This window comes from Pinus tabuliformis, chromosome 4_2 (assembly GCF_031772625.1).
Source record: "Pinus tabuliformis cultivar Carrire ecotype Pingquan chromosome 4_2, CPIR1, whole genome shotgun sequence".
NCBI classification, from domain to species: domain Eukaryota; kingdom Viridiplantae; phylum Streptophyta; class Pinopsida; order Pinales; family Pinaceae; genus Pinus; species Pinus tabuliformis.
Window position 1 is genome coordinate 716,833,081 of NC_142304.1, and position 24,670 is coordinate 716,857,750.

Below are 24,670 nucleotides of genomic sequence, written 5' to 3' on the forward strand. Positions count from 1 at the left end.
ACAAGAATGCAACAAATTACAGACATAACCATAAGTATAGAGATGCAACAAAAATAACACTTCATTTCATTAATATAAAATACTGAAATATGCTTACAAACAGAATGGAAATAAGACTATCTCGGGCGATGGTAGCTTATCTCTGAGAAGAGATGTGGCACCTACATGTCTCTGAATTATGTTGCAATTAGGCTCGAAGGCCTATTTATTATTGAGAAATAATGGAAAACCCTAAACATCCAAAAACCTAACTCTAGGAGATGAAGAGCCAAAACTATGGGCCCCACTTTGGTAAATTGGTACATCAACTTACCAAGGTCATAAATTTGGCATACGATCTATGTTTGACGCGCATAATACCTCATTAGGAATATCTGTCCGAGGACTACAAATTTCAAGTGGCCAACATGGTCCAAGACCCATGTTGGCCCCAATTTTCCCAAAAAAATTCGTTTAGGACCTCAAACTAGATATGGAAGTTCACAACTCAAAAAACTGCGAAAAATAGTAAATTGTGCTACAAATGAGGAAACTAAAAAACTGAAAGAGAAAGTGGTGAGGGAGGTCGTGGAATAGGTGGGTGGCCACCAACATCCACCTAGATCAGTCCTCCCCCCTTAGGAAGCAATGGTCCCCATTACATTGAGTGCCTCCATGAGATGGGGAAACTTCTTCTGAACTTAGTTCTTAATGAGCCACTTGCTTTGGTGCAGAAGTTGGCCATCTTTGAAAACTTGATATAGTTGGATCTTCCGCTAGTGAGTGTTCTTGATTTGTGTGTCCATAATCTGATCAAATGTGGCATGTTCCATGTAGTTTGGGTTTAACTCTATTGGTGTGAGTTGTTCTGTAATGTCCGATGTGTCTAGTAATGGTGGGAATTATGGTCGAAGGCGGTCCACATTGAACACTAGGTACAGGCCAAGGAATGGGGGAATTATGAGCTCAAAATCATTGTCTCCCACAACCTTGGTAATGGTGTAAGGACCATATTAGGGTGGTTTGATCTTTTGATGGGCTCCAGTAAGGCGTTCTTTTTGCAAATGCAACCAAACTTTGTAACCCAACAGAAAATTGTGTGGCACCCGATGTTGATCATGTCGTTGTTTGTACTTGGCATTTGACTTCTCCAAGATGTAGTGAACCTGTTAGCGAATGTGTTGGATGCGTTTAATAAATCTGGTCACTTTATCAACCTCGAAAAATACATGTGTGGATTTTGTCTATGCAGTTGCATGAGGCATGGCAACATCAATCAGACACAATGGTTGAAATCCTAGACCCACTTGATAGGGACTCCGACTAGTCGAGTTATGGATAGCTATGTTATGACTGTGTTGCACAGAGGGAAGACTCTCATCCCAGGTTCGTGGATGCTTGGAGTTGTACATGCGGAGTATGTGCACTATCATCTTATTGACGACCTTCATCTGGCCATCAGTCTGGGGATGGAAGGCAGTCAACTTGGTGAGATTGGTGTCCAATAGTGCCCAGAGGCTTGACCATAATGTGCTCAGGAACCTACTATCCTGATCTGATATAATGGTCTGCGGGATCCCAAAATATACGCACACTCATTCAAAGAAGAGTTTAGCAGTTTCCTCTGTTGTGATACTCTTCTTGCAGGCTACCAATATAGCCATCTTAGAAAATATTTCCATGACCACAAATACACATTCATTACCATGATTGGTAGAAGGAAGGCCAGAAATATAGTCCATGGAGATGTATTCCCACGGCTGGTTGGAAATAGGAAGAGGAGTGTATAGACCTTGCTTCTTGCTGGTTGGCTTGGTGATGGCATAGGCAGTGTAGGATCTGGTATATTTCCCAACATCCAGTTGGATTTTTGGCCAATAAAAGTACTTTTGTAGTACAACCATAATTTTCTCCACACCAAAGTGTCGTGTAACCCAGCTGTAGTGCGCTTCCTAAATTAGCTTGGCACGCTCACTTGAAGGAACACAAAGGTGGACCAGGAATAATGTGCCCTGGTATGTGGAGGTGAACTCTAGATCATTTTTCTATAGTTGCGTCCATCCAGAGGTCTCGTGGCCACAAGAGTTGAGAAAAATAGTCAGTTTTGCAACTGGGGACCTGTTGAGGCAGAGTCCGCAACATGATTGGTGCTACCCTTTTTGTATTTAATGTTCAAATGGAATTGTTACAGGTATCTACACCACTTTTGATAGCTATCATTCTGCAACTTCCCTTATGTCTGTATAAACTAAATAGGTCAATGATTGGTGTGGATGACCGTGTCCTTCCCCATAATGTAATGCTTCCATTGCCGTCAAGAATGCACATGGAAGACATCTCTTTACCATAGGTAGGGTACTTCTGAATTATATCGGAAAGTGTCTCACTATGATAGTCCACTAGATTCCCGTGTTGGGTGAGGACTACACCAATAGCATAGTCATAGGCATTTGTCTCAAGTTCAAATGGTTGTTGCAGGTCTCGCAATGTGAGCACCGATGTCAAGCAGGGGCGGTGCTTCAACTCAATAAACACCTTATGTTGGGACTCAGACCAGAAAAAATTTGCTTTCACCCCACCCTCAGTAATCTGAATCAAAGGACAAGTGATATGGGAGAATCCCAATACGAACCCCAGATAAAAATTTGCAAAGCCCAAAAAGATGAAAATATTTGTTAAGGTGGTCAGGGCTAGCCAATCTCGAATAACTTGGATTAGTCATATCCACATGCACACCAAATTCATCTATCATGTAACACAAATCTTGGAGCTGACTCATGCCAAAGGTGCATTTCTCCAAGTGGGCATACAGTTTTTGTTGCTGAAGGGTTCGAAGGACTTGTCAAATGAGTTTCAAGTGTTCTTCCCAACTCTTGTTGAAGATGAGGATGTTGTCCAGATAAACAACCATGAATGAGTTGGTGAAGGGTCGCAAGATGTCATCCAATAGCCTCATAAGTAGCAGGGGAATTTGTTAACCTGAAGGGCATAAATAACCATTCAAAAAGGCCTTCCTTGGATTTGAAGGCGATCTTCCATACATCTATGGGCTCTATTGGAACCTAGTGATATCCAAACTTCATATCGATCTTGCTGAAATACTTGATCCCATTGAGTTGGTCCAAAAGGTCATCAATCTGTGTGATTGGATACCTATTCCTGACAGTGATTTTGTTTAGTGCTCGATAATCAATGCGGAGCTTCCAGGTCCCATCCTTCTTTTATACAAGTACAATCGAGCTCCCACAAGACAAGGAACTTGGTCGGATGTGCCCTTTTGTAGAAAATCTTGTATTTTCTGCTTGAGCTCTTCATTTTCCATAATGGAGCGATGATATATCGACCCATTGGGTATAGGTGCTTCAGGAGTCAGATCGATTGAATGCTTGACCTGATAGTGAAAGGGTACCTCGGTGGGTGACAAGAAGATGTCCCTATGTTCTTCCATGGTCGTATCAACCTACTTCTGTTGCATGGAGAAACCCTTCCCAGTGGTTGTGGATGTGGCTACTATCTTCCCCTTACTTTGAGAGTGAATCAGAAAGGAAACAAATTTCCCATTTTGGGAGATGATATTACTGAATTTCTTAGCAGATACCAAAGAGATGATGGTAGGCGGGGTTGCCTCCAATATCTTGTAGAAGTTATTACCCAAAGAAATAATAACAAAGTGATGTCTAGAGTCATATACAACATGTCGCTTCCACAAGTATGGTTGTCCTAATAATACATCACAAACTTAAAGAGGAGAAAGATCACACAATACCTCATGTGTGAAGGGCTTAATGCTACAGGGAAGGTGACATTGTTGGCTAACACGAAGATCTCATCCTTGGTGAAGCCACCTAATGGTGTATGGCTATGGATGTGCTACAATCAGTAGGCCCAACCTCTTTACGACCTCTGTTGAAATGAGGTTCTTTTGGCTCCCACTATCGACAATAAACTGCAGTAGAGAACACTTCACCCACATCTGTCAGTGGAAGAGGCGTTCCCCCTCTTCTAGATCTTCAGGCTCAATCTTCTAGATCTTGGTGGTGGCCACAGTAGCACTAGGCTCCACGTCAATGATTTTCTTCCCTTTGTCATTCCCCTTGTCAGTTTGAATCAAAGTCGAAACATGTGTCTGATTCAGAACCCTTCAACTCGGCCACCAGTGATTTCTTGGCCCAACACACACTTGTGTTATGAGTGGAGCTCTTATGGAACTCCCACCATTTTCCCTTGTCCTTCTTTATTTTCGTGTTGTTGTTCTTTGCTTGCAGCTTCAGCGGGTTATCCTGGGTTTCCACGCCTTGGATTTTTCCTTTACTATGCGGTTTGGGGGCACCTGTCCCCTGCTTCGAATTCACAGATCCAAAGTCTTGCTTTTTTTGTTTAAACTTATGCTCAATCTTGACAGTTTATAGGTATGTTGTGTCGAGCAAGGAGATGTCCAAGAACTCCATATCGTCCTAGATGTACATGTGTAGGCAGTGGCAGTACTTGAGTACCCAATGCTGCTCAGAATCCTTAATACCCAACTTCGTACGGAAACATTGGTAAACTCTGACACGTCTTAGTCCCTTCCCTGTTGCAGCATGATCCACTTTATGTATTTATCCTCATATCTCCCGACATGGTAATACTACTCCTTGATGGTGTCCCAGAATGAATTCCAAGTGGGTGCGGCTGAAAATAGTGAGGGTGTACTTTTGTCCTTCTTCTCACAGTAGATTTCCCACCAGTCCTTGACATGGGGGGCGTCTTTGAGAAGTGCTAAAATAATCTTTTCCTGGATGGAAAAATCATGAATAGAAAAATATCCTTCTAGCATATTTAACCATTTTTCTACGGCGTTCACATATATTTGACCTTCAAATATGGGGATGTCAAAGTTAAGTTGTACCTTGAAGGGTGTGGAGCTTCGAGAGTAGCTGCTGGAAGGATATGCATCACCTTTGGGTAGTCACTAAAGGATCTGGGAAAAGTTGTCCGCCATTGCATTCCTCTATCATTCGAGGGCTTCTTTGAGCAAGATTTTGAAAGGATCTCTTGCCCCCTCATCTTTCTTCTCTTCCACCATGGGAGGTAGTTGGGATTTGCGAGGCTGGTCTCGCAAATGTTTTACCACTTCGAGCCCTAACTCCTTATATCCCGACCTCATTGGGGACATGCAAAGAAAAAAACTAAAGAGAAAACCCCCCAAATACCACTGATCCAAACTTAAAAATGAATGCAACAAATTACATATATAACCATAAATATAGAGATGCAGTAGAAATAACACTTCATTGCATTAATATCAAATATTGAAATATGCTTACAAACATAATGGAAATAAGACTAGCTCGACCAATGGTATCTTATCTCTGAGAAGAGATGTGGTGGCTACATGCCTCTAAATTGTGTTACAATGGGGCTCGAAGACCTATTTATTATTGAGAAGCAATGGAAAACCCTAAACATCCAAAAACCTAACCCTAGGAGATGAAGTGCCAAAACTATGGGCCCCGTTTTACTAAATTGGTACATCAACTTCCTGGGGTCGTAACTTTGGCATACGATCTCCATTTGACGTGCACAATACCTCGTTTAGGGCAAAAAAAACGTCATTTATGGCCTCAAAATGGCTCCGAAAGTTCAAGACCCAAAAAACTGTCAAAAATAGTAAATTGTGCTACAATTAACAAAACTGAAAAACTGAAAGAGACAGTGGTGGGGGGCCTAGTGGAATAGGCGGGTGACCACCAACATCCACCTAGATCACCATTTGTCTTTTCTTCATTTCCATGACTGATCCTCAACTGTCCCTACTTTTGCAAATTTGAAAGGCTCTAAAGGATGACTACATTAACTTCTGCTTGATTTTCCTGAGCTGGCAAGTCTTTCCTATGCCTCAACCAACTTGTTATTATCTGCCTTACAACTTCTGATTTTTTCCTTCAAACTTCTCAGTGTATCTATTATATCAGGAGAGTACTCTTCTCCTTGCTGACCAATTGACCTTTCCCATTCCACTGATTTCATATCAAGCCTGTAAGGGGAGTCATTTGAACTATTGTCCACTAATATGTTCTATTTCCTGCAATCATACCATGTTAGATAAACCAAATAGAAGACATAATCAAGATCATACCTCAGTGTATCTCAGTGGAGGCTATCACATTTGCATAACTCAATCCCTATTAGTGCAACACATTATCACAAGTATACCGATGCATACATGAATATAATAACCATAACCATCTACGCAGGCCAATCCAAATTAGCATGATACATAATAATATCAAGAACTTAACCACAATGACAATAATCATCATACATATGACTACAATGCATATAACAAGAAGTTAACTATCATGCATGACTAGCAGATGCAATTGCATATGATTGCACTAATCAAATAACATATATCATGCATGTATCCACAACAATAATAGAATGAAAGGCATGCATATAACTTAGATGCATATGGAAACCATTCACCGTCATACTTGCATGCCCAACACACAAACCTTTATGATTATCTACTTTTACTATGAGGTCTAGTGCTACAACCTCGCTTTGATACCAATTTGTAATGCCTCCTCCCACATCTACCGACTTTTACCAGCTTGCCATCGTAAACATGACAATAATGTCACTATGATATGACCTGACCTCCAATTTCCAATTATGGAAGTGGGGCTGACACACCGACAACTTACAAACATCCCTTATGGACTACAAACCACCCAAGAGCCTGGAAACCACCCTAGGTGATCAATCCCTGAGATAGAGTTATTTTCACAAGGGTAACTCCCCAACAACACGCACAACACAACATCAGTGCATTTATGAGGTCCCAACTGCACGCATAGACCTGCTTCCATGTAGTTATGACCCAAAAACTCCAGTTTTTTGTTAATGGTTCTAAGATCTGATCCACTTATTTAGGCTAGCCTCTAGACCACTACCCAAAACTACTTATAACTTTCCAAAAACAAAAACAAGATGATGACAAGGCCAACCAATCAAATCTCAAGCAATAACTTGACCCAGACATGCCTAATCCATGATATACATTTCATTGCATATAGTAAACATAGAAGCTACACGTCATGAATTCATATCTGATCATAAGAGTTTGCACTTCATCGAGAATCACCAAGAAGGTCTAATACCCTCTCAAGATAGTTGTAATAACACTTGTTATTCCATGCATTCATCAACCATCTAGTAACTTATCAAAACATGTCAAGAGCCATAGATAGAATATATCATATAACCAACATATAAACAAAATGGAAACCATGGAAAATCAACCATAAAATCACCAACATAATCACTATAGTGCTCATATATCACAATAGGAAAATGAATCACCAACATAATCACTATAGTGCTCATATATCACAATAGGAAAATATCTCATACTAACGTATGAAAATGTCAACCAAGTCAGGGACTTCCACATACCCCAGACCATGGATTTAGTTGAACCAAATCTCTCTTTCAACCAATCCCCCCCCCCCCCCGTGCCACATTCCAAACATGAATGTGGGAGCATAAGGGATAAAACAAACCAAAATCAACTAGGGCTTCTAGAAGCCAAACCACCTCAACCCTCAACCATAGTGATCTCACCTATACAATCCAAAAATCGCTAACATCAACCACATCGGTCTCTACCCAAGCTTTCCAGGGTTCCAAGAACTAGTATCTCAACCCATAGCTAAATGAGGGCTCTAGAGTGTTTGTTCCAACTTGTGACTCCAATGACTAGTAACTCAAACCCCAAGGCTCTAGAGAATTTTTCCTAACCTGCAGGCTCCAGGAACTAGTATCTCAACCCAAGTTGTTCCAGAGCTCCAGAGTGTTTGTTCCAATCCACAACCATAGGGAACCTGAGAACCAACCAGAAAAACAAGTAGAATCCCACAACACCATAGCTATCCAGGAAATGACAAGGCAAGGCTGAAACCACTTTCAATCTAGGAAAATCTCCATGCCAGTGACAACACATAACCGAGGAAGCACATGCATATACCATGCATCCAAAAATCAACAAGGAGATCACACATGCAACCTGTTACCTGCAAAGTAAGCCTGTTGTAGTTGTTGATCCAATTGTCTCCTTGCACTTCCTTGCTTTCCCTTTCTTGCTTCTCCATTTTCAAGTGAATGCTAGAGTGCTCCAAGCATGCTCCAATAATGCTCTAATTGTGCAAGAGTGTAAGAGAGCCAAATGCTAAACTGACAAAAGTTGTGCAAAAGCCATGAGTTGATTCTTTGACACCTTTTTATCATTGATATCTCCTTTTTCTTCATTTGCCTTCATTTTCCTTTAATTTCCCTTGCATGTAAACCTTTGTCTCTTCATCTTTTTTTCTCCTATTTTCCTTTATTTTCATAATTAAATGCCATTTATTGTCTCTTTGTCTTTGCCAATGCCTTTGCCAATTTTCATAGCCATTAATAAGTTGCAAGTGATGTCCATTATGATGTTTTAATCACTATTCAGCTTGGAATACGTATCCCGTGACCTTGGTCTTATTTTTATTTACTTGAAAGATCAACCAAGGGATGTTACAATTATATATTGCTATATCTAAATAAAACTAATTAAAAATTAAAAATATCTATTTATTAAATTCATTTAATTAACATTAAAATTTTTAAATTCCATCTTTTCTATTGACAATATATTATTTTCAATCGCTATACATCCCAACAAAATGTAAGATGCTATACTCTTCTTATTATAATTGAACTCATAATGATCATGAAATAACACATAATCACTAATTTAAAATCACTTTGTTGTTGGTAAATTCGATTGTCCAACACAATGGTTGTAGGTAATGTCCATGCCTTGAATGGATAGAATAAGGAAATTCTTAACTAGGGAAATATATATAGTATGGAAGTAAAAATTTATCTATTAATGTATTTATACAACATTTAAACCACGAAATTGGCACAGGTCTGCCATTTCCCCACTTTGCAAGAATAACTCTGAAAACAATACACATCTATTTCTCACTTGCCCACAGGTGCAGCCTATCTGGCAGAATCTTGCTGCTCACTATGGTTTCACTCACTGCTCCTTCCCATCCATTCCTGAAGCTTTTAAAAGATGGAGCATCATGAACAAAGAATGGTGGGCCATCCCATTATTGACCATTTGGGCCATATGGAAATGGAGAAATGGTATGATCTTCAATTCAAAAGTGGAATCTAACTCTTCTGTAGTTGTATCTATCTTATCTCTATACAGCGCCCTTGATTTGTCAGGACAGAACAGGAACAGGAATGGAAGAAGCCAAATGGCATCGGTGAACAGGTACAGGAATGGAAGAAGCCAAATGGCATCGGTGACCACGGCTTCTCCATGTGCTTATTTCGACAGAGTTGCACAACATGGGATGTGTGCTTGTGGTGTATACATCAATCCAGCAGATGGTCAGGCTTTTGAAATTTATTGGAATGCACAACATGGGATGTGTGCTTGTGGTGTATACATCAATCCAGCAGATGGTCAGGCTTTTGAAATTTATTGGAATGCTGGACCAGGGTCCAACAACAGAGCTAAGGCGATGGCATTCACTGGTCTTCTTTCTTTTTGTATCTTTCTTGACATTCTGAAATTGCAAATCTATGGAGACTCGAAGGTTATAACTGATCATGTCTTGTCAAAACACAACATTAAAAACATTCATCTTGCTAGATGGCTGGACAGGATTGCAGATTTATGGAACTCCAAGAGGGACTATACTATTTCACATATTGACAGGAACAAAAACAAAAAAGCTGATGCTTTATCCAAAATGGGCCTAACTTCTCCCCAAGGTGTTTGGAGGATGCAGATCACAACGGACAGCAACAGCTTCCAGATCCAGGACTTTTGTCTTTTGAGTATATAACTCTCTATCAATGGGAAAATACCTGGTATGTTTTTATACTTGCCCATACTTTGGCATATTTCTCAGTGAAGGTTTGCACATATATATTTTGTTGTCATGGAAATCATTTTTTTTCTATATCTATTGATCATATGTATCTATCTCCACACAATCATTTTGTAGCTGAACAGGAAATCTATCTAATGTTTTTGTTTAATCTCAAGATGTGGCATGGTTGTTATGAAACTAGCTCAAGAAAAGATAGAAAAGATAAATCCACGCCTTAGAATTCAGCCTCTTCGAGGGGGCAACCTCCTTTACATTACATAAATGAACAATTCTTGGATGATTCAAATGACAAAACCTCCTTTCTATATATAGGAGTCTAAGGAGTCACAATATAATCCAGCCGACCTAACAATAATAATATAAAGCCACAAAAATAACAATAGAGGGATTCTATGGGGCACAGAAATAACAATATGGGGGTAATAGGGGCACAACAATATAAATAAGGGGTATAACTACAATAGTAATGGGGTAATCACTAGTATTATAGGGACCCAACATGCCCCTCTCCTTCAAAAAAGTGTTGTCCTCAACGCTTGCATAGTTCTGGATACTTCTGCATAAAATTCTCATCCTCCCATGTGGAATCTTCAGCGGATAAGTTCTTCCACTTGATAAGATACTCTGAAATTGATCGATTTCGTAGCTGTCGAGTTCTTGTTTCTGTGACTGCTTCCGGTTCCAATATAATTTTTCCTTCCTCGTCAAGTTCTGGCAATATTGTTTGAACTGGGAGCTTGTCGCCTATAACCTTCTTTAAACATGAAACATGGAAAACTGGGTGCAATCGAGAAGCTGCAGGAAGCTCCAATTTGTATGCCATAGTACCAATCTTTTGCAACACCTTGTACGGACCATAATACTTTGGTGATAATTTATTATCCTTCTTAGCTTGCTTTAGGGACATTTGCTTATATGGTTGTAGCCGTAGGAATACCCAATCACCTACATCAAAACTTCTTTCACTGCGATGTTGATCCGCCTGTTGTTTCATTCTATTTTGTGCCAACACGAGGTTATCCTTTAAGAGTTGGAGGACTTGTTGTTGATGTTCGATGTGATGTTCCACTGCCTGAACCTTAGAATTTTCTCTTAAATATGATGTGATGGATGGTGGTTGATACCCATAAAGTGCCATAAATGGGGTCATTTTTGTTGCTGTATGGAAGGAAGTGTTATACCACCATTCAGCCAGAGGCAACCATTTGACCCATTGTGTCTGTTTATCAGATACAAAGCAACGAAGATATCCTTCCAAACATTTGTTTACTATCTCAGTTTGCCCATCAGATTGAGGATGATAAGATGAGCTATGAGCTAACTGAGTACCAAGACAAGAAAATAATTCTGTCCAAAAATTTCCAGTGAAAATGGGATCTCTGTCACTTACAATAATCTTTGGGTTTCCATGTAGCTTTTGAATTGTTTCCATAAATGCAGTAGAAACTGTACTGGCTTTAAATGGATGTGATAATGCACAAAAGTGTGCATACTTGGTAAGTCTGTCAACTACCACCATGATGACACTCTTTCCCTCAGACTTGGGTAAACCTGTGATAAAATCCATTGAAACCTCCTCCCAACGTTGGCTTGGAATGGATAAAGGTTGTAATAGACCTGGTGTCTTAATTGTTTCAACTTTATTTTGTTGGCAAACCAAACATTCCGCCACAAACTTTTGAATATCTGATTTAAGGCCATCCCAAAAAAATTCCTTCTTAACCCTGTGGTAAGTTTTTAAAAATCCTGAGTGCCCTCCTAAGGGAGAAGTGTGCAATTCCATAAGAATCTTTTGTTTTAGCTGGGAATTCTTACAGAGGTATAAGCGATCTTTGTACCATAACGAATCATTTTGCCAGCTAAATGTATCAGACGTACTGGAATCTTGTTGTAGCTTTCGAATAAGTGCCCACACTTCTTCGTCATTCTTCCATTCCTCCCTTGCTTCGTTTATCCAATCTGGTTGGATAATAGAAATGGCGCACAACAATGCTTCCACATCCTCATCCTTTCTTGAGAGTGCATCTGCCACCACATTTTGCTTCCCTTTTTTGTAGATGATTTCAAAGTCATAACCCAACATCTTTGTGACCCACTTTTGTTGCTCTTCAGAGGATAATCTTTGTTCTAAAAAGTATTTAAGGCTATCATGATCCGTTTTTACCTTGAAGTGTCTTCCCATTAGGTAGGGTCGCCATTTCTTAAGTGCATGGAGTATTGCCAACATTTCCTTCTCATAAATAGCTTTGCTTAAAAACTTTCCCTTGATTGGACGACTTTCAAAAGCAATGGGTCTTTCATCTTGCATTAGAACAGCACCAATTCCATTTCCTGAAGCATCACATTCCACAATAAAGGTTTTTGTGAAGTCCGGTGTAGCTAAGACCGGTGCTTGGCACATTGCCTCTTTAAGATGTTCAAAGGCCTTTGTTGCTTCCGGAGTCCATGAAAATGCATCTTTCTTCAATAATGTTGTTAGAGGTGCTGCTATTCTCCCATAATTCTTAACAAACTTGCGATAATACCCTGTCAACCCAAGAAATCCTCGCAGATGCTTTATGGATGTGGGGATTTTCCATTCCTTAATGGCTTTAATTTTGCTAGGGTCTACCTTAACTCCTTCATGAGATACAATATGACCCAAATATTCCACCTCCTGGACTCCAAAGAAACATTTGGATCTTTTTGCATATAATTGTTTCTCCTCCAATAGTTGTAGCACCCTGTCAACATGTTCAACATGATCCTTCCAAGACTTGCTGTAGATTAGTATATCATCAAAAAATACTAACACAAATTTTCTAAGGAATGGTTTGAAAATTGAATTCATCAAACCTTGAAATGTTGAAGGTGCATTGGTAAGGCCAAAAGGCATGACCAAAAATTCATAATGACCCTCATGAGTTCTAAATGCCGTTTTTGGAATGTCTTCAATCTTCATTCTGATTTGATGATATCCCGAACGAAGATCCAACTTGGTGAAGTAAATTGATCCATGCAATTCATCCAGTAATTCATCAATGACAGGAATGGGGAACTTATCTTTAATAGTGAGCTTGTTGAGCTCCCTATAATCGGACACATGCGCCATGATCCATCCTTCTTGTGCACCAATACTACTGGAGCAGAGAAAGAACTTTGACTCGGTTGAATTATACCAGCCTCTAGCATTTCTGCAACCATACGTTCAATTTCACTTTTTTGGACATAGGGATATCTGTACGGCCTGATGTTTGGAGGAACACTTCCTGGAATCAGATGAATAGCATGATCATGATCACGCATAGGTGGGAGACCTTTGGGAGTCTCAAATACCTTGGAATGATTGTCCAGGACTTTTTGGAGATCTGGAGAAATAGATGATTCCAATGTGGAAACATCTAGCGAACATAATTGTGCAATTACACCTCTTTGCTCCTTTTTTAGAAGCTTTGTCATACCATTAGAGCTGATTATCTTTCCTGGTTTCCCTGCAATACCCCTTAATTCAACTTCCTTTCCTTCCGTAGAAAATTTGATGAAAAGTTCTTGAAAATTAAAAGCTATTGTACCCAAGGATTGTAGCCATTGGACTCCTAGTACAACATCAGCACCTCCCATTGGAATGGAAAGCATTGGGCTAGTCAATACATATTCTCCCATGGATAGCTTGATATTATGGCACTTTCCAGAGCAATTTATTGTTCCTCCATTTGCAATCATCACTTGACACTCTGGTGCTGGATATAGGAAGCAATTCAATTCTTTTGCTACCCTACAATGAATAAAATTGTGGGTGCTTCCTGAATCAATCAACACTATTACCTTTTTCTTCTTGATTTGTCCTTCTATCTTGATGGTTTGAGGAGTGGTAATTCCCGCCAATGCATTACAAGATATGGTCGGATTTATTTGTTCTTCATCTAGGCTTTGTTCCTGGAGTATATCCTCTTCTTTTGACCTTTCTTGCTCCTTTTCTTCTTCCTCTTCACAATCTATGTAGAATAATTTCTTCTCAGCACACTTATGACCTTTAGTGTATTTGCTATCACAACTGTAACAAAGCCCTTTTGCTCTTTTTTCTTCCAATTGTTGTGGTGTCAACCTTATAGGTTGTGGAAGACTAGGGGCAACAACACTTCCGTCTTTATAGTTGTGAGTGGTATGCTTCCTGGTTGCCATAATTTTGCTTTCCATTTTTCTTGCTAACCTGAATGCCTTCTCTAATGAATCAGGTTCCCAAAGGCGAACATCATGTTGGATATTATCCTTTAAAGACCCTATGAACACATCAATCCTATGCTCCTCTGGAATATCTTTTACCCTTATGTTCAATTTTTGGAACTCCTCAATGTGCTCCATTATTGAACCCTTTTGTTTGAGACTTATCAATTGGCTAAAAAAAGTGTTGCTTTTTGTATCCTCATAATGTGCTATCAATTCTTCCGTAAAAATTGCCCAAGTGATAAATTGTTTACGAGAACAAAGCCATTGATACCATACAAACTGATTTGGTTCCAAATATAAAGTTGCCATACGTACCTTTTGTGTGTTTTGCACATTATTGAGATCGAAGAATTGCTCCATCTGTAATATCCATGTGGCGGGATCCTTGCCATCAAACTTCCTCATATCGATTTTTGGAATATGGTGGGTCTTCGATCCAACATTAGAGTCTATGGAATCATGATTAACATTTCTTTTGTTCACATCATGAGTTTCCTTTACACCTTTTCACTATGTATTTCTTGTAGAAAATTTGTCAAATCTGTCTTCAAATCTGCCATGTTTGTCTTCAAATCTGTCTTCAAATCATCCATCTTAGCTTCCATGCCATTTATCTTAGATTCCACGCCATTTATCTTAGATTCCATGCCATTTATCTTAGATTCCACGCCATTTATCTTAGCTTCTGTTAGCTTTTGTGAGCGTGACATTTGTTGCACTTGTTCTTGTAATTTTGATATATCATGTAGCATTTCTTCCTCTTCTTCATGAGTCATGCTAGAGCTTTCAGGTTCCTTACTAGGTGTTTGCATTTTCTTTCCTCGGGGCATCAGTTACCGATAATAATGCTTTACTATGCCCTTTGAATTCCTTCAAACCAAGCTTATGCAAAAATAAAAAAAAAAACTACACACCTTTTTTCACTTTGTAGAAGCCTGATATTGAATCTGATGTATCTCTGTAATTTTGGATCATCCAGTTCTGAAATTTCAACCTGTAGTAGCCTTCTGTGTCCTCTTTCCAATGCCACAAGTCTGACCCAAATTGGATTCTCCAAGGAAGAGTTATGCAAAATCTCCCACAGTGACTTGATTATAGACTAGTTCAGTAGAGCGAAATTGTACGACGTGCCACGAGTCACTTTTTTAACCTATGGATATGAACAATGCCTGCAAGAAACTAAAGTCCGTCCTCTTTCTGTACCTTCTTACGAAATTTCAATCCGATCCCCAGAGAGAAAGTTATGACGATTTTCCCCAGGTCACCTGTTTGGAATGTAATTCAGGAGTCTGCAAAAAGACCAACTTCCTCAGATCATATCTCCGCAAATATAGCGGGAAAAGCTCTGGAATTCGGACCCAAGTTTCAACATGATTTCTTCTCAAATAGGTTTTTTTTGCGACTTCTGAAACGTCACACAACAAAAGTTATAGCGAAAATGCCACGATGACCTGTTTGGAGCAGCGAAACCCTAGAATCCAAAGCTCTGATACCAAATGTTATGAAACCAGCTCAAGAAAAGATAGAAAAGATAAATCCACGCCTTAGAATTCAGCCTCTTCGAGGGGGAAACCTCCTTTACATTACATAAATGAACAATTATTGGATGTTTCAAATGACAAAACCTCCTTTCTATATATAGGAGTCTAAGGAGCCACAATATAATCCAGCCGACCTAACAATAATAATATAAAGCCACAAAAATAACAATAGAGGGATTCTATGGGGCACAGAAATAACAATATGGGGGTAATAGGGGCACAACAATATAAATAAGGGGTATAACTACAATAGTAATGGGGTAATCACTAGTATTATAGGGACCCAACAGTGGTCCACACATCTGCCTCTGCTAACGGCAGTATCAACCAAGTCATGTATGCTTATATTATCCACTATCAGGAATATAATACAAATATATAGCTTTTTTCATGTTGAAAAAAACATTTAAACCAAGAATTAACGCACAAGTCATAAGAAAGGACAAGAGTTAGTGCATTATTAATTCAACTTTGAATCCATTGAATGAAGGAATGAAGGAAAGTCTTGTAGGTGGTTAGCAACTCAAAAGTCAAACACTTATAGTGACTGAATTATGGGGATTAGTTCATAAGGTTCACACAACCTAGAACGACTTGTTGATTATTAACATGGAATAACATCTAGTACCAATAGTTCTTCTTTACTAATGTTTCCAGTGACCTAGTAACACAACACTTAATTATTCTCTCGATGCCACCAATCAAGCAATTGGAGGATTGAGCTATGGGTTTCTTCCATCTATTCCATTGAATAAAAATAGGTGATGACATACGCTTTAAATTATATGAACAGAACACTTAGTCTTAGTAATTCGTTGACCACATAAATTTTCAATGCACCATAAACATAGAGCATTTTTATCCATGTAAAGCCCAAATGGATAATAAAATTAACTATGGCATTCCCACTCCCTTAAGGACACTATTTATGAAAATAGCGTTTAACGTATAAATCTTACCAAAATTAGGTTATGGGTTTTAAATTAATGTTGTTCTCTATAACGCATATCTTGAAAGAAAAAAGGGTAGGCATAACTTGCCGCAACCCACTTTAACGTGTAAAATTCATGTTCGATGCAAAAATTCGTGTATGATGGATGAATTTTAAAGGAGAGAAAAGAAATAAATAAAATTATTTTATTTTTTATGAGGTTAAAGACAGTTTATTGAACAGATTATTTTTTCATTTAGTGTGAAGCCTTACAATAAAAGTTCTTATTTTTTTGAAAAATCCCTTACTAAACAAATTATTTGAAAAACTAGCTGTAGAATATTTGCATAACTTTTATGTTTTCTTTAAAAGCCTAGCATTCTAAAATGAAATGTTTTTCTGTTGCCACTTTTCCTAAAAAACAAAAAATACAAACTCTTGCTCCCACACTTTTTTTGACATTTTCCAATGCCATGTTTTAGAAAAGAATGGATGAGAATTAATTTTAACTAAACAAAAAGAATTTTATTTTACCTCTGCAATATTTCATCTTACAATAAAATCCAATACAAATTACTCAATTATTTCTCCATAAACTACGGGGAGGGAACGCTATTATTCTCTGCGATGGGCACTCGTTTCAATAAGAGTGGGGGTAATCCTAGTATTCTCTGCAATGGGCACTTTTTCAATAAGAGTGCGGTAATTCACATTGTTGGCTAGGGTTTATTGAGAAAACAATTCTGGTTGAAAAGTTATTTTTTAATTGGAATTTTTTTTAAAAAAATTAAGAATAGAGATGTTTAATTTGGGCAAAAGCCGCCGAAATTCGGGGAAATTTTTTTCAAAAAATCTTGTAGAGGTAGTGTTTGAATCGTGTTTTTGATGGTGGAAATAGATTCAGCACCATGAAAAACGTCTAAAACACCTAAAATTTTGAACTTTAATAACTATAACTTAAATTTACAAAAATCATTGCCATATCAAAATTTCCATAGCTTTCCCAATAATTCCTCCACCTCATTAAACTACACTTATCACAAACCCTAAAACACTCCAATGTTAGACACTGAAAGCTATAACCCCACATATTCAACTCTAGAGCACTCAAATGTTGACACTGAAAGCTATAACACCACATATTCAACTATATTCGAGGCAAAATTGTACCCAATTAAACTACTCTTGCAAAGAGTGAGTGTCGTTCTTAGCAACCGTGGATCAATGAGCGGGAAACCGTGTCCAAGCCACTCATGCAGTCAACATTCTCACTCTGAAACTTGAGATTCTAAACTTGAGCTTCTAAATGGATTTCGATGGTGGCCCTCGACCAAAGGATCTTTAGAATCGTGTGGTGTAATGATGCAGAGGAGTTGTTTGAAAGTTATGGAAATTCCAAATATATTTAAAGAAAATTAAGCAAGGATTTTTGTAAATCCAAGTTATAGTTATTAAATTTCAAAATTTTAAGTGTCTTAAACATTTTTGATGTTGCTGAATCCATTTCCACTATCAAAAATATGATTCAAACACTGCTTCTACAAGATTTTTTTTAAAAATTTGCCCAGATTTCAATCACTTAACCGTTCGGACAATTCCTCCGCCTCCATAGACGACTCCCTTTAAAATCATTCCACTCTGATAGGCCGCACCCTTAAACACACTACGTTGCCTTTAGTTTCACGCGTCTGTTTCTTATATGCCCGTACTGCATGGTGCCCCACATCCACAACCATCTCCTTACACATTCCCTGCTTTAAACCCAATTCCACACAGATTGATCACCTTACAATTTTAGGAGCTGAGCTGGAACCGCTCTATAGAACCTGTCCCAGTTTTTTATTTTCTTGCAGGCTATGTATTCATTTGTTCATTCTAACATAAAGATGCAGTCGGTCATGGGGTTTAGGGGTTCCCCATGATTTGTTAGGTGGGGATTTGCTTGTTTTTATGATTCAAAACAACGGCCTGCAGAGAACCAGGAACATGAATACAGGAGGCGCCGACAGGAAGTGGTTCAGAGAAAAACAGGAGATGAGTCCATCTGAGGATTCATGCAGACAGAAACAGGCACGTTTAGTGGAGTTTGAGACACGGATTCCCTTTGACAAGCCTGAAAACGCTGGTGCAGGTAATGAGAATCCGCCAGAGTTTTGCTCTCTTTCTAAGGACTTTTCGATGTTATTGAAGGATCCATGGAGTTGGAAGGATAGCGTGGGTTTTGGAGTCCGAAGCATAGCAGCTATCAGGAAGCAATCTTATATATTGGATTATCTCCATGATTCTGCAGTAGTTAAAAGCACTGAAGAAGAAGTTGCAGAGCAGCAAGTGGAGGAGGAGAATTGTTTGAGAGGCTCTCTTTTTGAAGCCACCGATGATCTGCTCTGGATGTAGAAATTTTGAATAATTTAACACATATTCACAGAGATTATCCTGATCATACAATTATAAGCAGAACATGTATAATACATAATCTCCTCTACGTTGATCATCAATTTACAGAAGCAGAAACATTCACAGGTGCACATAGAAGCATCAATCACACATATCAACACAGTATTTTCCCGGGGAAAGCATCTCGCTAAAAACCCCAACTATCTGTATATTATATTGATTGAATCATGTAACATTACACAACATAATACTTCTCACAAGTATCTCAACCTGTTACACACAATACAGCTCAGATTTGATCTCCAAATCTCCCCCGCTGCTTGCCTGCCTCCACTGCTCAATACCTGCTCAAGAACTGATGAGAATAGCTTCCCAAAATCGTTTTTCACCTGCAAAATAGTCACTCACTCTTTGTGGACGTGAGCAAAGGCTAAAATGTGGGCCAAATACATGAGCAAACTCATTGGCATACTCAATCCCTTGATTGTGCAAGATCTGATGCACAACTATAGTCACAACTGATAGCAATCTGATTCTCTACCACTTGTCCCTGTTGAACTGAACATGCACTGACATGCAACTGAGTTAACTGATGTATTCTATAGTTGTATTATGAGTTAATAATTAGTTTAACAACTCATCATTAGTCTATCTGCAGTTAGACTAACTACAACTAGTTTAACTAAGTCAAACTGAACACAACTCCATCAACTGTACCTCCAGTCCACTAAACTCAACTCACTTGAGTTCTAACTGAAGTCATGCATGCAAAAACTCAACTGACTCATAAGAAAAGCGTATTTCCTTCTGACAGCTGCATGTGCCACCTCTGTAGCTCAAACTGAAGTGCTCCAAGAGAATAAGATCAAGTTTATAGTCCAAATATTATTGTGAGATAATAATATTTGACTTTTCTATTTTTGACAGCCAGTCTAAAAATAGACTTTGATCACTCACACTTTCATCAAAAATAGAAGTCCATCTATTTTTCCCAACTTGATCAATCATCCATAAACATAGACATGATCCATATGTCTAAAAATAGACTTGCGCCAAAAATAGCCTGCGGGCCCACTTAGTGAAGGCGACTCTTTTCACTAAGCTGCATCATCTTGTTGCAATCTCAACAAGAATTTCTTGTTGCACACTTTTCAACACTCCCTCTCAACAAGAAAGGCTTCCTCTCAAACCCGATCCTGTAACTCTGGAATGTTCTCCATGCAACACATCTAGCCGGTCCACTTGCTCTGTCATCAAAGTCTCTGACTGCTATTGCCTCTGTCGACTGAAACTCTGCATCTCTGTGCTCTTCAGTATCTTACTTCTCTAGCCTCTGTCACTTTGATCTCTGACTGCATCCGTGCTGCTGTTGGTTCTATCTCCCAGCATTGCATCCGCACTGCACCTCCCAACTGAGCTCCCTGTTGGGATAGAAACACCCTCTGATGCTGAAGCTCTACCTGCTACTGACAAGTGCTCCCTCTTTGACATTTGCGCTACTGCAACATCTCCATGCATCTCGCACCATTGCACACCTCTCTGTGCCACCTAGCACTGTGCAAAACACTTGTGCCTCTCGCATTGCTGCAGCCTGCTAGCTATGCGCTGTCCTGGGATTCCCTACACTGTCGCTCTCTCTGCCGCTCCATCCGCATCTGTCTCTACCCAATCAGTCAGTTCCTGCTACTACACATCGGGGCTCCCGTAGCAAGGTCTCATCCAAGAGGTTGGGTACCTCAAGGATCCTGCCCCTCCTCCTTGGGACAATCAATCCACATCACCCCACCTCCTACCTAGAGGTATGGCTGCATGCGATCCCTCAGCCCACCTGGCTCAAAGTTTCCCGCTACTGCAGGTCTCTGGATGAGTAGATGTCTCTACTCGATCTCCTCTCAGCTTCCCCTGTTGTGGCTCCTCCACAATCTCCTGAAGCTGCTGCACCAATCGTGGCTCCTCCACAATCGTCTGAGACTTCTTCTGGCTCTGCATGTTGAGAGGTAATATACGCTCCCTCTCAACCACCAAGTCTCCATCAGTTGCCTTGCTTCTCAAGGCTTTGCATGCATCTTGAACCTCAAGAGCATACAGGTTCTTGACCCGTGAACCAATCTGCTTCACCTGTCTAGTGATGATGTGTCTAAGGAAAACCTTTCCCTTACTAAAGACCACATCATAGCCTCTGTCTTCCAACATCGCGATCGACACCAAGTTTCTCTTCAGTCCTGGTACATACTTGACATCGGTCAAGGTAAGGCGAGCTCCATGCTCCCTCTGAAAAATAACCGTGCCTACACCTAAGACACTATACTTCTCATCATTACCCATCCCTATGAGTATCTGGAGATCTTTCTCCTCCAAAGTACTGAACAAACTTTTGTCACCGGTCATGTGGAAAGAAGCTCCACTGTCAAGAAACCAACCACTTCCCATCATGGATGAAACCATGCATGCGAAGAGTGTGAAGTCCAACTCAAACTGTGAAGCAAGTGAGGCTGCCTCACCTTCAGATCCTTCCCCGGATCCCTTCTTGGACTTCTTCTTTGGGAAATTAGTAGCATAATGACCCAACTCATGACAACGAAAGCATCTCACCTTCGCCTTGTCAACCTTCTTCCCATCATTGGAAGAACTGGATTCGAAAAGAGAAACCTTTTCCTTCCCATTCCTCGCCTTACTCGCTAAGGCACAGTTCTCCTCATCATGCATAGATGAAGAACTATCTCTGGTGCTCCGTCTAATCTCCTCCTGCATCAAATCCGACCATGGTCGTTCCCAATTTGGCAGTTTCTCCCTTCCATTCACCGAGTCCTGGTAGCTATGCCAACTCTTAGGAAGGTCAAGGAGTGCTAGACTCACCATCCTCATCCGACAGTCACCCCCACACTACCCAGCTCATCCCGGCATTGGGTGAACTTCGTGAGATACTGGGCATACTGTCTCCATTCTCACACTGAATGTTTCTGAGTTTTATCTCTTGCTTTGGAATTAAATTCGAATTCCACCAGCTCAAAACTCAACCGCTTCCGATCTAGAATTCGTGAGAACAAATTATTTCTTGTACAGAGATTGACTGTATGGGCTTTCACCGGATATTTCACCTTCCAAAGGAAGGATGAATCCAAAGGCTACCTGGCCCGATTACAGACTCTGCCTGAAGAAATAGAATGTAAACACTTCCTGAATAGTAGATCTGATGATCAATCCTCGCTTGATATCCTGTAAAAATCTCTTCTACAAATCAAGCTGCTCTGATACCATGTAGAAACTTTTTCTACAAATCATCTAGCTCTGATACCATGTAGAAATTTTGAATAATTTAACACATATTCACAGAGATTATCCTGATCATACAATTATAAGCGGAACATGTATAATACATAATCTCCTCTACGTTGATCATCAATTTACAGAAGCAGAAACATTCACAGGTGCACATAGAAGCATCAATCACACATATCAACACAGTATTTTCCCGGGGAAAGCGTCTCGCTAAAAACCCCAACTATCTATATATTATATTGATTGAATCATGTAACATTACACAGCATAATACTTCTCACAAGTATCTCCACCTGTTACACACAATACAGCTCAGATTTGATCTCCAAATCTCCCCCGCTGCTTGCCTGCCTCCACTGCTCAATACCTGCTCAAGAACTGATGAGAATAGCTTCCCAAACTCATTTTTCACCTGCAAAATAGTCACTCACTCTTTGTGGACGTGAGCAAAGGCTAAAATGTGGGCCAAATACGTGAGCAAACTCATTGGCATACTCAATCCCTTGATTGTGCAAGATCTGATGCACAACTATAGTCACAACTGATAGCAATCTGATTCTCTACCACTTGTCCCTGTTGAACTGAACATGCACTGACATGCAACTGAGTTAACTGATGTATTCTATAGTTGTATTATGAGTTAATAATTAGTTTAACAACTCATCATTAGTCTATCTGCAGTTAGACTAACTACAACTAGTTTAACTAAGTCAAACTGAACACAACTCCATCAACTGTACCTCCAGTCCACTAAACTCAACTCACTTGAGTTCTAACTGAAGTCATGCATGCAACAACTCAACTGACTCATAAGAAAAGCGTATTTCCTTCTGAAAGCTGCATGTGCCACCTCTGTAGCTCAAACTGAAGTGCTCCAAGAGAATAAGATCAAGTTTATAGTCCAAATATTATTGTGAGATAATAATATTTGACTTTTCTATTTTTGACAGCCAGTCTAAAAATAGACTTTGATCACTCACACTGTGATCACTCACACTTTCATCAAAAATAGAAGTCCTTCTATTTTTCCCAACTTGATCAATCATCCATAAACATAGACATGATCCATATGTCTAAAAATAGACATAGCCTAAAAATAGACTTGCGCCAAAAATAGCCTGCGGGCCCACTTAGTGAAGGCGACTCTTTTCACTAAGCTCCATCATCTTGTTGCAATCTCAACAAGAATTTCTTGTTGCACACTTTTCAACACTGGAGGCCTCAGAGTCCTTTGCCGAGTACAGAGATTCTGTTTTCTCTGGATTCCATAGGCAGCCATGATTGTACTACCCTGTTGCATGATGAGAGCATTGTTAACGTTGCTGTTAACGTTGCTTCTTCTTGCTTCAGAATTTGGGAACAAGATGATGATCTCAAAGATGACGAAAATCATGCAGATAGCGTTACCTTTGAGAATGAGAGTAGGGTCTCGGACTGGAATTGGGGGGCTCCCTCGAATCAATCTCAGTTTTCTGAATCTGTTGAATTTTAAAGCTCTACGACTTCACTGGGATTGGGTATTTTCATTTCATCGTAGCTATGATTTCTGGTAGCTGGTATTTAATACAAACATTAACCTTTTTTTTTTTTATGAAATATCGACATTCTGCTACTCAGGGAATCAAAAAAAATGTGTGTTTCATGTAGTCCGTGTAAAACTCTGTTTTCGTATTTTTGTAACCATGGTGGCCAACGGCCTGAAACAAAACGCTTAAATTTTTCAAATTAAACATCAGAGCGCTATATTTTGGACCTTTTATTGGTCTCTGTGGCCATTATTTTTTTCGGCTTATTGGGATAGATGTCAGTTCTTCGAAGAGGAGGTGGTAGTTATGCTAGGGAAAACTTTGGGGGGCAATATTCCCTCCTTGATACAGTTTAATGAATCCTTTAGAACTCGAAAATAGATTGATTTCACAACAAGGAGACATATGAAACTTTAATCAGAACACTGGTTTCACAACCTAGATTCAGAAGCTTCTGATCATGAAATTGAGAATTTTTGTGATGCAATCACCTGGTCTCATAACCAAGATTCAGAATCTTCTGATTATGAAATTGAGATTTTTTTGTAATGCAAGCATTGTTTTTACAACCGAGATTCAGAATCTTATGATCATGAAATTGAGAATTTTGGTGATGCAATCAATGTTTTTGAGAATTTTTGTGGAATCAATGTTTCATGTTTGTGGAATCATGAAAGGGATAATTTGTGTGGTGCAAGCAATTTTTTTTATTTTATTGAACATGACAGAGAAAAGCAATAATGCTCAATCATGAAGCTAGTTGGATCAAATTCAGAAAACAGACATTCAGGAAAAGAAACGGAGAGCTCTGATCTTCAATCATGAATGACTAGTTATATTGAATTTAAAACAAAAATTGTTGGTAAACAGATTAGAAGT

The 24,670-nt window shown here is 39.3% G+C and overlaps 1 pseudogene; it reads left to right on the top strand.

The window, feature by feature from the left end:
- The first annotated feature begins 18,299 nt into the window (after positions 1-18,299).
- Positions 18,300-23,802, top strand: LOC149171551 (uncharacterized; annotated as a pseudogene).
- The last annotated feature ends 868 nt before the right edge of the window (positions 23,803-24,670 follow it).